At 34.7% G+C, this 16,786-nt stretch overlaps 1 protein-coding gene and 1 long non-coding RNA gene across 4 annotated transcripts in view; both read right to left on the minus strand.

Annotated features, from left to right (window-relative positions):
- The window catches only part of PBX3 (PBX homeobox 3), a 187,232-nt gene that overhangs the window by 86,783 nt on the left and 83,663 nt on the right, over nt 1–16,786 (minus strand). The window lies entirely within an intron of this gene.
- On the minus strand, nt 13,231–15,431 carry LOC111827484. The gene is made up of 3 exons (XR_002831088.1): nt 14,397–15,431; nt 13,758–13,907; nt 13,231–13,614 (listed from the first exon to the last, which is right to left on the minus strand). It is a non-coding gene; the product is annotated as an uncharacterized LOC111827484 (long non-coding RNA).

The following is a 16,786-nucleotide window of genomic DNA, read 5'->3' on the forward strand; positions in this document are numbered from 1 at the left end:
TCCTCTCCCCAGCCTGCCCCCACCCTCCCCCCCCCCACTGTCTGTGTCCATTGGTTATGCTTATATGCATGCAAAGTTCTTTGATCTCTTAATCCCCTGCCCAGCCTCCCCCTCCCCCCCGCCCCCCTGCCCACCAGCCTCCCCTTTGAAGTTTGACAGTATGTTTGAAGATTCTGTGTCTCTGGATATATTTTTGTTCATCAATTTATGTTGTTCATTATATTCCACAAATGAGTGAGATCATGTGATACTTGTCTTCCTCTGACTGGCTTATTTCACTTACCATAATGCTCTCCAGGACCATCCATGCTGTTGCAACTGGTAAGAGTTCCTTCTTTTTTACCGAAGTGTAGTATTCCATTGTGTAGATGTGCCATCGTTTTTTAATCCACTCATCTGCTGATGGGCACTTTGGCTATTGTAAAGTGTGATGCTATGAACATAGTGATGCATATGTTCTTTCTGATTGGTGTTTCTGATTTTTTGGGATATAGTCCTAGAAGTGGGATTACTGGGTCAAATGGAAGTTCCATTTTTAATTTTTTGAGGAAATTCCATACTGTTTTCCACAGAGGCTGCACCAATCTGCATTCCCACCAGCAGTGCATGAGGGTTACCTTTTCTCCATATCCTCGCCAGCATTTGTTAACTGTTGATGACAGCCATTCTGGCAAGTGTGAGATGGTACTCACTGTCGTTTTGATTTGTATCTCTCTGATGATTAGTGACTTTGAGCATTTTTTCATGTCTCTTGGCCTTCTGTATGTCCATTTTCGAAAAGTGTCTAATTAGGTCCTTTACCCATTTTTTGATTGGATTGTTTATCTTCCTTTTGTTAAGTTGTATGAGTTACCTACAAATTTTGGAGATTAAACCCTTATCAGATGTCAAATTGGCAAATATGTTCTTCCAAGCAGTGGGTTTTCTTGTTGTTTTGTTGACGGTTTCTTTTGCTGTGCAGCTTTTTATTTTGATGTAGTCCCATTTGTTTATTTTCTCCTTCGTTTCCATTGTCCTAGGAGATGTGTCATAAACATATTGCTAAGAACTATCTGATATTTTGCAGCCTATGTATTCTTCTAAGATTTTTATGGTTTCCTATCTTATGTTTAAGTCTTTTATCCATTTTGAGTTCCTTTTTTTTGTATAGTGTAAATTGGATGTCAAGTTGCATTTTTTTGCAAGTATCTGTCCAATTTTCCCAACACCATTTACTGAAGACTGTCTTGACTCCATTTGTATCTCACTCCTGTCAGAATGGCTATCATCAACAAATCAACAAACGACAAGTGCTGGAGAGGATGTGGAGAAAAAGGAACACTTGTGCACTGCTGGTGGGAATGCAGACTGGTGCAGCCACTATGGAAGACAGTATGGAGTTTCCTCAAAAAACTAAAAATGGAACTCCCATTTGACCCCGTGATCCCACTTCTAGGAATATATCCCAAGAAACCAGAAACACCAATCAGAAAGGATATATGCACCCATATGTTCATAGCAGCACAATTCACCATAGCTAAGATCTGGAAACAGCCTAAGTGCCCATCAGTAGATGAATGGATTAGAAAACTGTGGTACATCTACACAATGGAATACTATGCTGCTGTAAAAAAGAAGGAACTCTTACCATTTGCAATGGCATGGATGGAACTGGAGAGCATTATGCTAAGTGAAATAAGCCAGTCAATGAAGGAAAAATACATGATCTCACTCATTCATAGATAATAGAGACCATTATAAACTTATGAACAATAATAGATACAGAGGCAGAGCTGCCTCAAACTGATTGTCAAACTGCAGTGGGAAGGCCAGGGAGGGTTGGGGGGCAGGAGGGAGGGGGGTAAGAGATCAACCGAAGAACTTGTATGCATGCATATAAGCATAACCAATGGACATAAGACACTGGGGGGTAAGGGAGGCCAGGGGATTGTCAGGGGGGGGGGGGGGGGGGAGGACACATATGTAAAACCCTTTGTAAAACTTTTAGCCATAAAAAATAATAAAAAATAAATAAAAGCAAAAAAAAATAAGGAGGTTATCAGGGTGTTTGCTTATTTGTTTGATACTTTTTATTTAGTACTCTCTGATAATCATTATCTTTTCTCTTTAATTATTTTTAATCTTTTCGAGTCCTTTTACATGTATTATGAGATATATTTAGAGTTATATCACCCAAATCATTTTATGATTTCTATTTTGTCCTACTTCTGTTTTCTTCTATTTTTCTCCTTCCTTGACTTCTTTGGATTGGATGAATTGTATTTTTTTTCTGTTCCTTCCATTTAATTTTTCTTCCTTTACTAGTTTGGAAACTATACAATCTATTTCAATTTTTAAAAATGATTACCCTATAAAGTCCATTAATATCAATATTTTAGAAGCACTTTAAAACACTTTTAAGGTATATACACAGAAAGATGAATCTTTACATAAGAGACACACACATAGAGATATATAAATGAATAATTAATTGTATAGCAATCCCCGTGATCACTACCTAGGTCAAGAAGCAACCCTTGCCCCATGCCAATCTCAACTCCATCCTCAGCCTCTAGAGCAGCTCTGTCTGATATAAATGTAATAAGAGTCACATATATAATTTTAAAATTTCTAGTAGCCCCATTTTTAAAAAGTAAAAACAAACAAAACAGGTAAAATTAATTTAAATATATTTTATTTAACCCAATATATCTAAAATATTATCAATTGTAACATGTAATCAATATAACATTTTATTTTGGAGATACCATATATTCTTTTTATAGTACTAAGTCTTTGAAACCCAAAATGTATTTTAAACTTTATTTATTTTTATTTAAATTCTTTATTGTTGAAACTGTTACATATGTCTCCTTTTCCCCCTACTGACCTCTCCCTGCCCGCTCCCGCCCCCAGCACAGGCCCTCACCCCACTACTGTCTATGTCCATTGGTAATGCTTATATGCAAGCATACAAGTCTCAGTTCAGAGTAGTCACATTTCAAGTACTCCATTATACACCTGTGGCCAGGGGCTACCTTACTGAAGCTTTGTTCTAGAAGTAATCACTACTCTAACTTTTGTGGTAAGCTGTTCCTTGTTTGGGGTTTTTTGTTTTTTATTTTTTAGCATTGTTGGTATTTTTAAAAAAATAATATCTCTACAAGCCCTAAAAATATAGCTCCATTCTTTTTGTTTCTGTATTATTATATAAATGGAAGTATACTGTTTTCTTTTATCACTTGCTTCTTCTATTCAACTAGTGTTTGGGATATTCACCTATGTCCTTGAATGTAGCAAAAGTTCATATTCATTGCTGTGCAATATTTAATCATCAGCATAAACCCCACTTTATTTATCCATTTAATTATTGATGGACAGTTGAGTTGTTTCCAGTTTTTAGCTATTGTTTACAACAATGGTTTAAACAACCTTTGTAAAGGTCTCTGGTATCCATGTGAGTTTTTCAAGACTTTATACCCTGAGGTGGGATTGGTGGGTTGTAGAGTATACACACTTTCAATTTTACTAAGTAATGACAAACTATTTTCCAAGCTGCTTATGCGTATTTACATACTCACCAATAAAAGTTCCTGTTGTTCCACATCTCCACCAAAACTTAGTATTTTAAGATTTTTTAATTTTTAACCATCTGGTGAGCTGTATAAACAATATCTCAAGGTGGTTTTAATTTGTATTTCCTTGCTAATCAAAACCTGTGTGAATTCTGTGTCACCCATGTGTAGGGAGCTTTCTTTCATAAAAGATGCACATTTTATAAAGGCCTAGGAACACTAATAATTCACTTCAGACTAAATCTTCACCGGGGGCTCTTTCTGAGACATGCAAGGAATGTGAATTCCATCCCTTAATCAAATGAATGTAGGCTATGGTTAAGAATTCTCAAGTCCCTTCCATCCAGGGCCAAGAGCAAGTTCATCCTCAGAGTACTCCCCCTGCCACCCCCCCTTTTTTAAAAGAATAGTTTATTGATTTTTAGAGAGAGGAAGGGAGAGAGAAACATCAATGTGGGAGTGAAACATCAGTCAGCTGCCTCCTCCAGGCAACCCAGGCATGTGCCCTTGACCAGGAATTAAACCAGCCACCTCCTGGTGCATGGATGAACCCCAACCGAGCCACACTGGCCAGGGCAGAATACCCACCTTTTAGGAGTTCTGGTTCTATGTGAAGATCTCTGATTTTGTCTCTTAAGCTGCACATGGCTCTTTAAAACCCATACTCTAGGTCACAAAGATTGGCAGATATCCTATCCCCACCCTTTGGAACAAATGCCAGTTTTTGTATTTGTGGAATCACTCTGTCTGTCCTTTCTAGCCAGTTTCCTTACTTCTCTACCTACTCAGTCATGTTTGGGAAATGAAGTTATTTCCAGCTGCCAGCATTTTAAGTGTTCTATACCAGATAAAGTCTCTCTGCACATTCAATTTACCACATGGCCAGAAACTAAACGCAATCTATTTTTTAAATGTAAATGAATGACCTTACATTGGAAATTTAATAAAATCAATGTACCATCTCTAGTTTTAGTTTTCTTTGTGAAATTGATATAATAAAAGTACCTACCTCATAGAGTTCTTGTGAAAATTAAATAGGAAAATTCATACAAAGTGCCTAGGACACAGGAATCATGTAAAAAATATTTGCAATCATTATTATCATAGTTGAGTTGCACCCATTACTATAACATATTAAATTTTGTTTTTAGAGTTTTAGTTTTACTATTGAGTGGCTAGTTCCACAAGCAACATATATCCTATAAATATATTACCCATGTCTTCTACTTTTCTACACAAATAATTGATTTTTTAAAAGAAACTACTTTAGGTAGGACCAAGGACAGAGACATCCACTTGAAAGTGTTAAACTACATTTCTTGAGGTTGCTTTCAAATTCTTTCATGGTGATATTTTTGTGAACTGATCATTAGAAAAATTATAAGATACTTATAATGCATGTTGATACCTTAAATTTGCCACTATACTTGCTTTGTAATAATATGTAGGTTGTACGTCTGGTACTTATCAAATATAACCATAAAAATCAATTCATCTGTCTATGCATGAATTATTAAGGGGAACAAATAAGTAAGACAAAAGCTTCAGTGGCCTAATCATAAAGTCAGCAAATTAAGAATACTGAGGTGCCATATGGAAATCACCAAAGTATAGCTTTAAATACTGTCAAGCAGGAATACAAAAAAAAGTAACTGACCTTTCTGAAATTTATTAAATTCTTAAGTAAAATAGAAATATTATGCTATATTAAAGCCAAATTACAAATAAACCTGCCATTTTAAAACAAAGCATGACTGTAATTAACTAGAAATGAGAATTAGAAGCTGAAAACAATGTATCTGTAAACTTCGTTGGACACATGCACAGGCTTATAGCCCTTAACCCATCCTCTAATAAAATAGCACGATGACTGCTTCTTTGTCTCCTCTTGAAATCTAGTAAGAGATATATCTTTTTCATCTATTTTAAAATTTCTATAATGTTCACTTTTCACTAGAATATCAACTCCACAGGACAGCAGACATATCCTAAGTTCCTTGAACAGTGACTCTTCCAATTCTTAGCTATTTCACAATACATCTGACTTATTGCATTTAGTGCTCCATACAGGTGACACCATCCTCCCATTTATAAGGTGCTTTGGGATCTTTTGAGAAGGGAAACGTTATGCATAAGGAAAAAAACCAGGTCAGTTCTTCCTTATTACTCAAAGTCCCTTCAGGGCTATAGGAATGGAGTCCATGCTCATTTAGAGAAGCCAGAATCATCCAGATTACCATTTAAACATAGTAATAATAATTTTATAAATCATACTAACCAGAAATTATTATGGAAAGAAATGTATATTTTCATCTATCTAATGAAGCATTGCAAATGTGGCTGAATCCATAATCTAAAAAAATACAGTTATAGAGATACTAGAGAAATTCCCTAAGAAACACAATTCTTTTCTCTTGGATTATTGAATTTCTTTTCACAAAGATACATGGTTTAGGCCTAATGTAAGAAAGAGCATATTCACATATATGTGACTGCTCCTGACACAGTCTCCATGAAACTGAAAACAAGACCTCTTCTTATAAAAGAGACTAAAGTTAGTAAATTTTCTTGAGCCATCTAGTCTTACAGAAAAATCACTTTTCCTCACAATGATAAAAATCAATCAATCTTAATAGTTCTCTGATATAAAAAGGCTCCAGAGACAGAAGGTCTGGGTTCAAATTTCATAGTAGCCAGTTTGTATAGATGAATACATAGGAAGTACTCAGAACAGTATCAGCACAATAATATTCGTACTGTCATGCGTGTGCAACTGCCAAAAATGAAAGATAAAACTAGTTATATGAGCAGAGAGGCAAGTAACTTATTTTCTCTGAAACTCAAGTTATCCGTTTCTAAATAAAAGTATAAACCAAATGATGCCTCATGGCTCTTCTCCCTGTGTCCTCTATAATCTAGGGGCAATGTCAAACAGCCCAACAGTATGCTCTGATAAATTACTCCCAAAATGCTTCTCAAAAAAGAGTGTATTCTTCTGACACTGGTCCCTCAGGATAATAATCAAGTTTTGTTTTTGTTTTTTTTAAAGGGAAAGTCACATAAGTTTAAAAAATGACAATTATTCTCATGGAGAATGCCAAAGCATATCAACTTTCTAAAGACTGAGAAGTTCTGCTAAACTGAGAAGTTCTGCTAAACTTTGTTTAGTCTAGCATTTCTCAAACTCACTTTGACCATGGATAATTTCTTATGTCCCCTTATCTTTCAGAACATTTGTTCCATGGAACACACTTTTTAGAACATTCTCTACTGGCTTACAATCCATGTTCCCCAATGCTACCTGTTTCTTTAAGATATAGGGACTTCTCAAGTTCAAACAATACTTAACTTTGTAACTAAAAAGTTCTTACTTGGGGATTTTAAGAAGTGTGATTAGTATTTAAAAGAGAAGAAAATAAACAACTGGGCAAAATTAAGTATTAAGAGAACAGAGGCGATTGTATGAGAGAGCCATAATAGCCAATGTTGTTGACCATCATTACATGTGCTCTTCAATAATATTTTAGCAGTCATTTCTTTACTGAAACCTTCCTAATTAGCCCAGTACAGTAACATATATTTGATTGGCCATGGACTTTCAAACTATCCAAATTCAATCACACTATCCGTAATCTCACTGGCTACTAGAGTTCTTTAGTTCAATTGTGATTGTCATTTAGTACTATTCACTGATAATCCAGCTCTCACCTCCCTCCAGGCACATGCTGAGATTGTACTACCTGGTCCCTTCTGGTTGGCTATGGGACTGTGACCATAGATTTGTGAGCAAGATTATGAACATTTGTTCCTTATGAGCCTATAGCCTTTAATTGCTGGTAAAGTTGCTTTACTTCTTGGAGTATAACTAACAATATTTGAGAGATGGTGGCTCTGCTGTTAGCCTGGGTTCCTATATGACTAAAATGAGCACAGCCACTGTGAAATAGGGTATATATTTATATTGGTTTCTACCTCTGGGCTCTGGTGGGTCCTGAATGGGTGCTGGTCAGGAACCTCCCAGACCTCACCGTATGTATCTCTTCATCTGACTGTTAACCTGTATTCTTTTCATATCCTTTAGCAAACTAGTGAATGAAATTAACTGTTTTACTTAGTTCTGTGAGCCGTTCTAGCAATTTAGTTGAACCTGAGAGGGGGTCATGGGAGCATCTGATTAATAGTCGATTGATCAGAAGCACAGGAAACAACCTGAACTTGCCTGGCATGGAGAGAGGGGGGTGCAGAGAGGCTAGTCTTGTGAGACTGAGCCCTTAAACTGTGAGATCTGGTGCTAACTCCAGGTGGATAATGCTAGAATTGAGTTGTACTAGAGGACACCCAAATGGTGTTGCAGAGAACTGCTTGGTGTGGAAAAAAACAAACAAACAAAGAAAACCCACATTTGGTGACCAGAAGTGTCAGCAATGAAGTGTTCTGTGTGAGTTGTAAAATAGACACACAGGAAGGAACATGTAGTTTTTCCTAACACAGACACACATGGATGTGGTATTAGAAATAAACCTTTGGCCCTAACCGGTTTGGCTTAGTGGATGGAGCGTCGGCCTGCGGACTGAAGGGTCCCAGGTTTGATTCCAGTCAAGGGCATGTACCTTGGTTTCGGGCACATCCCCGGTGGAGGGTGTGCAGGAGGCAGCTGATCGATGTTTCTCTCTCATCAATGTTTCTAACTCTCTATCCTTCTCCCTTCCTCTCTGTAAAAAATCAATAAAGTATATTTAAAAAAAGAAAAGAAAAAGAAATAAACCTTTGTTGTCTTACAACCTAACTTAGTCTTTCTCAGCTGGGGTTCCACAAGAGAAGCCCACAGAAAATTATCTACGGGATTTATCTTTTCAATTCCCCCAAGGATGGTACATAGCTAGTACCATTCTAACACAAGAGCAGCAATAGGCCAACCCTAGTAAAGAAGGGCTCACCAAGTTAATCACCAAGCTGATATAACACACATTTTCATTGTCCCTACGCTTGTAAGAGGGAACATTGCTAGAGAAAACAGCAGAAATTTGAAGATTGGTTTTGCTATAAATGCATATCATATAATTGTAACTGAGTACACAATCACAACACATTCCATAGAGCTTGGGTAATGTGGTATATCCTGTGAGCTTCAAAATTATAAAAATATGATAAAAATCTCAGCTTAGCCATTACTAGTTATGTGATCTCTGGCAGGTCACTTCACTTCTCTGAGCTTCCGTTTTCTCACCTACAATATGGAAGTATTAATAACTACCTGATAAGATTATTCTAAGGAGATATGAGTATGTAAAGTACCAAACATAAGCACAAAGGTCATATTAAAGACAAACGTCTCTTCCTCAAATTCCCAATCCCGTCTGATGTCTTCCAATAGACATGTACTTCATTACCTTCCCTCTGAAGAATATCATTGCAAAACAAACAGATATGGTCTCTACCTTCATGGGCCATAGAGTAAAAAAAAAATTTTTTTTTTACAAATTGTGATAAGTCCTATGAAGGAAGGAGTCCTAGAACAACAGGGAAAAATCTAGCAAGAGTGGTTAAGAAAACCCTCCAAAGAGGTGACATTTAAGCTGAGACCTAAAAGATAAAAATACATCCTATCTTACCACCTCCAAAACCTTGGCCTACCCCCAACTATCATTTCTCTCTCTCTAATAGTCTCCATCACCCTCCATGGGCTACTTGACCTCTGACTGTAAATATGTACAAGCCTTACACTTCTCAATGGGCAGAAGAAGTGGTCACACACCTCATTTGATTCACTATCATCTCTAGCTATTCATTTTCTATTTGCCACCATTAAAGATATTTAAAAGAGTGGCCAAAGTCTTTCAAAAGTAGGGTTCCCTAAAGTGGAATATTCATTGACTTTCTAAAAATAACAGCTTTGTCCAATGAATAACTCTATTCATTTCAATGTAGTGTTTTTTTAAAAACTCATGTTATCCAAAAAAACACACACCCTAGTTGCTGTTCAGATATAGTTTCCTTGTAGCACAATGCTAATATATGTATATGATATGCACATACATAAGCATATAATGGATGGGAAGTAAGGTTTGAAATTGTAGCTTTAAAGATACCATGAATAAATGAGAAATACAATGGGTAAACCATGCTTTTTATCAAATGCTTACTAAAATGCTCTTATAATGCTCATAACTTAATGTTTATTTGGCCATCAACTCTAAATTTCCTTTTAAGTGGGAATGTTTCTATGCCAAACTAAATCAGGCCCACTGCAAATGACTCCACCTTTTTTGAACTAATATACCTCTTATGCTAATAACTAAGAACTGTCTATTAGTTTGCTTAAAAAAAAAAGATTTTGGCAGGTCATAAAACTCCTTAATTAGCTCATAAAGTATTTACATACATTTTTAGTGGCAACATCAAAGTGCTATGCAGAGAGATACAGAAATTCATTCTAAGTCACTAAAAATAGTCTTTATTTTACTATAGTTTATCATAAACATGTTATAGCTACACAGTAAACATGTTTACATATAGCTAATATTTTCACATATAAAATTCTGTTCCACCAACAGTGCTATAAAAAGGACTGCTTTAAATGGAATGACAATAAAGATAATATCACTTGTTTAGATAATTTTTAAAGAAACATATTTGAAATCTGAATGAAGAAAAATATCTTAAAATATTTAATAATGTGTGTGAGAAAGTATAATATGTTAAAACTTTTGGATAAATGATTAGAGGAGAAGAATAAGGAGAGAAGGAATTTTACCTAATGAAAAGGTATCTCTGAAGAACTTTCTTTATAAATAACAATTGCTTATAGTATTATTTCCTTCCTACATATACCTAAAATCCTCTGAAATTAAAATCCTACTCTGAGGAATCTCAGTACCCTTGCACTGTCACACATGCGTAATATCATCAAGTTTTGAAAACAAAGGTAAAGCTGAGGAGGCTAAGTATATCTTCCTAATTTAAAACTATAATCAACTTTCAAAAAATTAAATTGTATACTTTTAAAAATCATGGAACATTCTGCATGAAGGAATGAGTATTACACTGAAATTGGGCAGGCATACCAACCAAAAGCATTTCCAGATGGCAAAGAATTAGTTGAAACAAGAATTACAGAAGTATATTCTAAGCAATAGTCTGTCTTTGATAATTTAGAGGCAGCCGTGATAGCCACTACTTGTACATGACAGTCATATGAAATAATAAACCTTGCTAGCTATAAACATTACCAAATTCTGACACTATTGATTTATTATGTCTAACAGTGACATCAAACCAAACAACTGACAGAAACAATGTTACAGCTTTAAGAGCAGTTTGTCAACGATTAATACTGCCAAACGGGGTTTAGCTTTATGCTGGGACTGCTTGTCTAGCAGTTGTCAATCCAAGCAAAAATTACTACTGCCATGCGTCTGCTAACACAGGCCCGAGGCGCCGCTCCGTTAGCCCTCATTACCCCATCACTGCAAATACAGATGCAAGGCCAGTCCCTATTTAATATGCATGTTAATTATGCAAATTATTAATTGGGCTGGTGCTTGAGGACTTGTGTTTATGCCCAGATTAGAGTCAATAACTGAATCACACAGCATTCTAAGCCTGACCTGTGTGAGAGAAATAAAGCTGTGCAGGAAGCAACATTTTTCTCATACTCTTCTAGTTCAGAACACTCGCTCTATACAGAGTATTTCACATTGATTCAGACAGAGGCCCCACAGGGGAGCCACAGAAACCACAGACTATATCTTTTACTAATATATTTATTTGTTAATATCCCCTGCCTGATATTGTTCATAATTATTTACAACATTCATTAAATTACTTTACCAAGTCCATTGTTTCTAAAGAAAAAATGTTGAATGCACTAAGTGTTAAAATATATTTTTATAGTTATTTTTTCCAATAAGGCTATGGTTTTTGTCCTATTTAATATTACATGTCTATAAAAATTGTATGACATGATATTATGTTGTAAATTTTTTTATTTAAAAAAAATCATATAGATTTAAACCTCCAAAGATAGAGAGCAAAGCTATAAGGTTTTTCCAATTAAAATTTACAGCAGACAATGTTGTAAATTTTATACAGTTGTAATGCTTGCTGCAGTTGTACTGAAATGGGAACTATTGATCAGTATGATTTCCCAGGATACATGAAGGGGGAACAAGGTATTGCAGAAACAGAAACAAAACTTTCATTTGTAAAGCTTTCTATTAGACTTTACTGCCCTCATTTGGTTCTAGATGCATCTATCTAAACAGGGAAAAAGTCACATTCTCCCCACATAATTACAATAAAAGCAAAAACAAAAAACAAACAAAACACACACACAGTTAATCCAAAGTAACATTGTGCTCTAGTAAAAGCATAGTTTTGATAGACTATCAAGATGATATCTACAATGATGAAAGGATAATTATCTGCCGAAACCGGTTTGGCTCAGTGGATAGAGCGTCGGCCTGCGGACTGAGGGGTCCCGGGTTCGATTCCGGTCAAGGGCATGTACCTGGGTTGCGGGCACATCCCCAGTGGGGGATGTGCAGGAGGCGGCTGGTCGATGTTTCTCTCTCATCGATGTTTCTAGCTCTCTATCTCTCTCCCTTCCTCTCTGTAAAAAATCAATAAAATATATTTAAAAAAAAAAAAAAAAAGGATAATTATCATTTGAAGAAATTTTTTTTAAAGGGAAAAAATCTTTACCTTGAAAATAAAAGTAAATAAAATTCAATTAGAATAACACTGGCAAAGCATATACTAATAGGAAGCCTTCATAATACATTTATAATAGTTGAATTAGTTTCTATGAAGTGTTTTATAAATTTTGTAAATATAAGTTATTAGATTTATAGAAGTTTAAGTTATTAGCAGAAAGAAACTGAAAACCTTAGTCTGCCAAAATGTGTTAATAAAAATATCACAGGCTCAACATGAAGTCAGTGTATTAAAGTTGAGCCTCCGTAAACTGATTCTCAGCTAAAGTTCTGATTCCCATTCTGCCTGGTTTTGTTGTAGAGTTTTACTGATGACATCTCAAATTTTTCTTAATCTTACAAATAATAGAGAATAGGTTTCAGTTATTTAACCAATAAAAGATGGAATTCATTTCTAGAGACCTCCATGCAGGTAAACCAGAAAGATAAAATTAAACTGACTTAATTTGACTTGGTCAACCCATATTTGATACAATCTAGCTCACTGATAATAAAAATCTCTACTATTTACCAAGGACCAACTTTTTTACAGGGTCTTTTCATGTTAATATGTAATGTTATAATGTAAGAATCTATTAATATTCTTGTTTAAATAAAGGCACAGTTTTCACATTAATGTCCATTTTATTAATACTAAGCAGTAAGGTATCAACTCTATAAAATGACTAAAAACTTTCATTTGGGTGTATTTTTTAATACTCATTTTTTTAATTGTGATAATTTATAGGTAATTTAAGAGGTTGACCAGTAATAAGCATTCATTCATAACCATAAAAATTATTTCAAAAAAAGGTGCACATAAACTCGTATGATCTCAACTTTTATATTTTAATCCTCACCTGAGGATATGTATGATTTTAAAGAGAGGAAGGGAGAAAGAGAGAAACATTGATCGGTTGCCTCCTGTATGCTCCAAGACCAGGGATCAAACCCACAACCTAGTGTATATGCCCTGACCTGACATCAAATCCACAACTATTTTGGTGTATGGGACGATGCTCCAACCAACTGAACCACCCAGTTGGGGCAAATGATCTCAACTTTTAATGGGGATACTTTTTACCCAGGTGATTATAAATTTTCAACTTCAATATGACACTGAAATTTTTTATTAAACTTTATTCTTGGATACATTTGAAGATGATTTTTCCTTTCTTTTCCCATCCAAAGCCACACAGAAAGTTTGCATTTTCAGGGCTTCTTTGTGGCATTCAGTGCTGAGTACTTTCAGTGTATTCTAAATAAGTGTAGTTTTCTAGCAGATGGCTGACCTTATTCGTGTAAAATGACTGTACCAAAAATGTGATTTTTACACTATTTTGGACCTTTTCATCTTGGTGATAGTTCTAACAAAAAAGAAAACATGAGAGTAAAAATATACTTAAAGAAACTATGTTTAGAACTATGGTCTATATATTTATATACTGAGACAAGCCAGTAAGACCCTAATTTGTCAATATTATTTACAAAAGTTAAATTTTGCACTTACATAAGTTCTAAATTCAAGTCAGGAGCATAATTTATATTCTGAGGTGTGGAAAAAGATGGTGAAGCACAATACCAACAAGACCAAAGTCAAGGGTGTGACCTCTACGTGGGCCAATAAGTCACATGCCATACACACACTGACTCGACAGTACTACAAATTGAGAAAAAGGAGAATATACTTAGACTCTGAAAGATATGTGTATCTTAATAAAATGTAGATTAAAAAAAAACATTAAAAATCAAACAATCTCCTTGCCTTATACTGAGTAGTAAGTATATACTAAAGGCCTACGAGGTATTGCAAAATATGCTAATTATCAACAACAAAAGTTTGTTATTAGCATTTACAAATTCTCAAGGCAGTGTAATCCAATCATGCAATCACTATCAAATATTGTGTTTAGAAGCAGAGGAAAGTTTCAGAGGAATAACTGGAAATGGAATATTCTCATAAAAAGTTATAAGAACTATGACTGTAATATTTCCTGGGGAAAAAACTGAATTTTGTTTCACTTTCAATTCTAACATGTTTCATAACAGTATAAAAACAATGTGATAAATTGACCCAAAACAACACCCCACCTTCAATGCTCCCAGAGACTGCACATTAGCCAACAGTTTATTCAAAGACTGAACCAACCTCTCCTTGATGTGTAGAAACTGGAATCTCATTGCACACTGCAGTGCTTATTCCAAATATAGTCAATGATTCTGAAAGCCAAATTGCCCATCTTTAGCACTGATCACTTATAACATGGGGAATGTAATAATCTAGAAAACCTCTCACTTCAACAGCTTGAATTAAAACAGGTAGTAAGAAACAACATTCTATTATAAAAGGGGGAAAAAAACACACAATGGATGGATCTAATAATGGCAAAAGATAACAAAGACCTAGGATTCTAGCATCTGGCACTAAATGAACTTTTTTGTAAACTGAATGGCGGTTTCCATAACTGCTCCAAGCATCATTCCTTTGCCAAGGCAGTAAACAGCTTTTATCAGCAATAATGATGGCATAATCCCAGCTAAAAAGGAAAGTAACATATGGCAGCAGCCCTCCAAATACCATCCCGACAAAGTAGGGGGCATTTTTATTACAGCGTCCACTTGCAGAAAATCTGCCCGACATCTTCCCCTTTTTTCTTCTCTTTTTATTTATTTGTTTTGTAGGTTATCATCTTCTCTAAACTGAATTATCACATTTGGGAATTTTAAACTAATGATTCCTTGTTCTTAAATCCACTCACAGATTTACACAAAGAAACCGCCACATCTAATAAAGGCTAATAAAATAAAATGGAGCTGCCTATTAAAATATTTTTTTTGAAGTCACTAAACTTAAAAACAAATGTCCTTAATTAAGAATATTGGTACCTAGCATAATTACTTATACACAATGAGCACTCAGGAAATAATTGATTTTAGAATATAATAGGAGTTCTCAAGAAATTCAGATGAAAAAATAATGCTAACACAAAGATTACTTGGTATAAAGCTGATAAACAATGAACAGTTAACTGCAAAAAACATAATCTATAAATGACCTTAATCCTATTTGAAATGTGTTAAAATGTCAGACTTCATAATATATATCTCTGGTCAAACCACAGTGAAATATTTTTTTAGGCCAACATACTGTTTATCAATACAAGTGAAAAGGAGAATGCTTCTATAAAATATCTTCTAATCACCTGTGGGGTGGACTAATGAATCATAAATCCCATCTTGGTTTTCAATAACGACTTCCTATTTTCATTGACAAGTCAATGGCTGTCTTTTTTATCTAGGCTCTTGATCTTTCATAATACCTTGGAAATATATTCTGAGAATGACAAAGATGCTATTTTGATTCAGATTTTAATGCTATAATAAACAGATTTGGAAAATTAGTTTACTAATTAACACAGCAATTATTCTGTCTTAAACATTTAACATCTTATTATACACTTAGCCAAATGCAAACCTTTGTTTACTTCAGGCAAATTTATTAGGTGATAGAGGAATCAATGGAAAAGTAAAAGAATGCTAATATTTTTGACATCTCTTCCTATAAATATTTTTTTCAGGCTGAAAAATGTATCTAATAGCACCACTCACTGATGTGCACTACAGTTACCACAGTGTCTATATTTCTGTTGTCAGTTTTACAGTATCTCCCTTCATTAAACCTATCAAGTTTTCCTTTTGATCATGCAACCAAGACCAGAAGACAGATATCTTCCTGGAACAGAGCAGTCTGCCAAGTCTTTCACAAGACCAGCTTAACCTCCCTATTGATTTTTTCAACACAGCAGCCATTCATTGTTTGTGACATTTGGCTGTCGGCTCTTTAACACCCTTCAACCAAATCAATTTCATATTTTTGTCAATGCTCTGCAAGAGGATGAGTAAAAATAGAAAGAGACTTAGCATGATTTAAAATGTTGATTTTTCTCAAACAGTTTTAGCTTTAGATTTTATAAGGTAAACTTAATTCATGTCCTTATTATACTTCTGCAAAAAAAAAAAAGAGAAGCATTGTAAATTAAAATTTTTCAGTACAGTATTGACTTTATTCTTGAATATTTTAAAATTTCTAATTTTCTTAATGTAAATGAATTCTTATATAATCACACACTACTTAACCTAAACACTAATACATGAAAACAACGTGTTTTCTGTGGTTTGGATAATTTAAAAATATGTAAGAAACTCTATAAGAGCTAATATTACGCAACATCATCATAACTGTTTTCAAAAGGCAAACCATGTCAAAAAGCACAATTCATCATTTTGCTCAACCTAAGTCTGAACTTCCAGTGTACCTGAATATTAAATGCCATGGACTACCTTCAGGCTGTGAACGCAAAAACTCCTTTGACATCAGTTAGAACAACATGTGAAAATCAAAGACACATATGTTCTAAATTGTAACAAATTTTCCATCATTCATAAAGTTCAGCAGACTCTCACTGACATAGATCGAGTAAGAACAAAACTCAAAAGAAGTAGGCATGTTCATCTTATTTTTGTTAGTAAAATGTTAAG

Source organism: Myotis lucifugus, unplaced genomic scaffold (genome assembly GCF_000147115.1).
Source record: "Myotis lucifugus unplaced genomic scaffold, Myoluc2.0 scaffold_173, whole genome shotgun sequence".
Taxonomy (NCBI): domain Eukaryota; kingdom Metazoa; phylum Chordata; class Mammalia; order Chiroptera; family Vespertilionidae; genus Myotis; species Myotis lucifugus.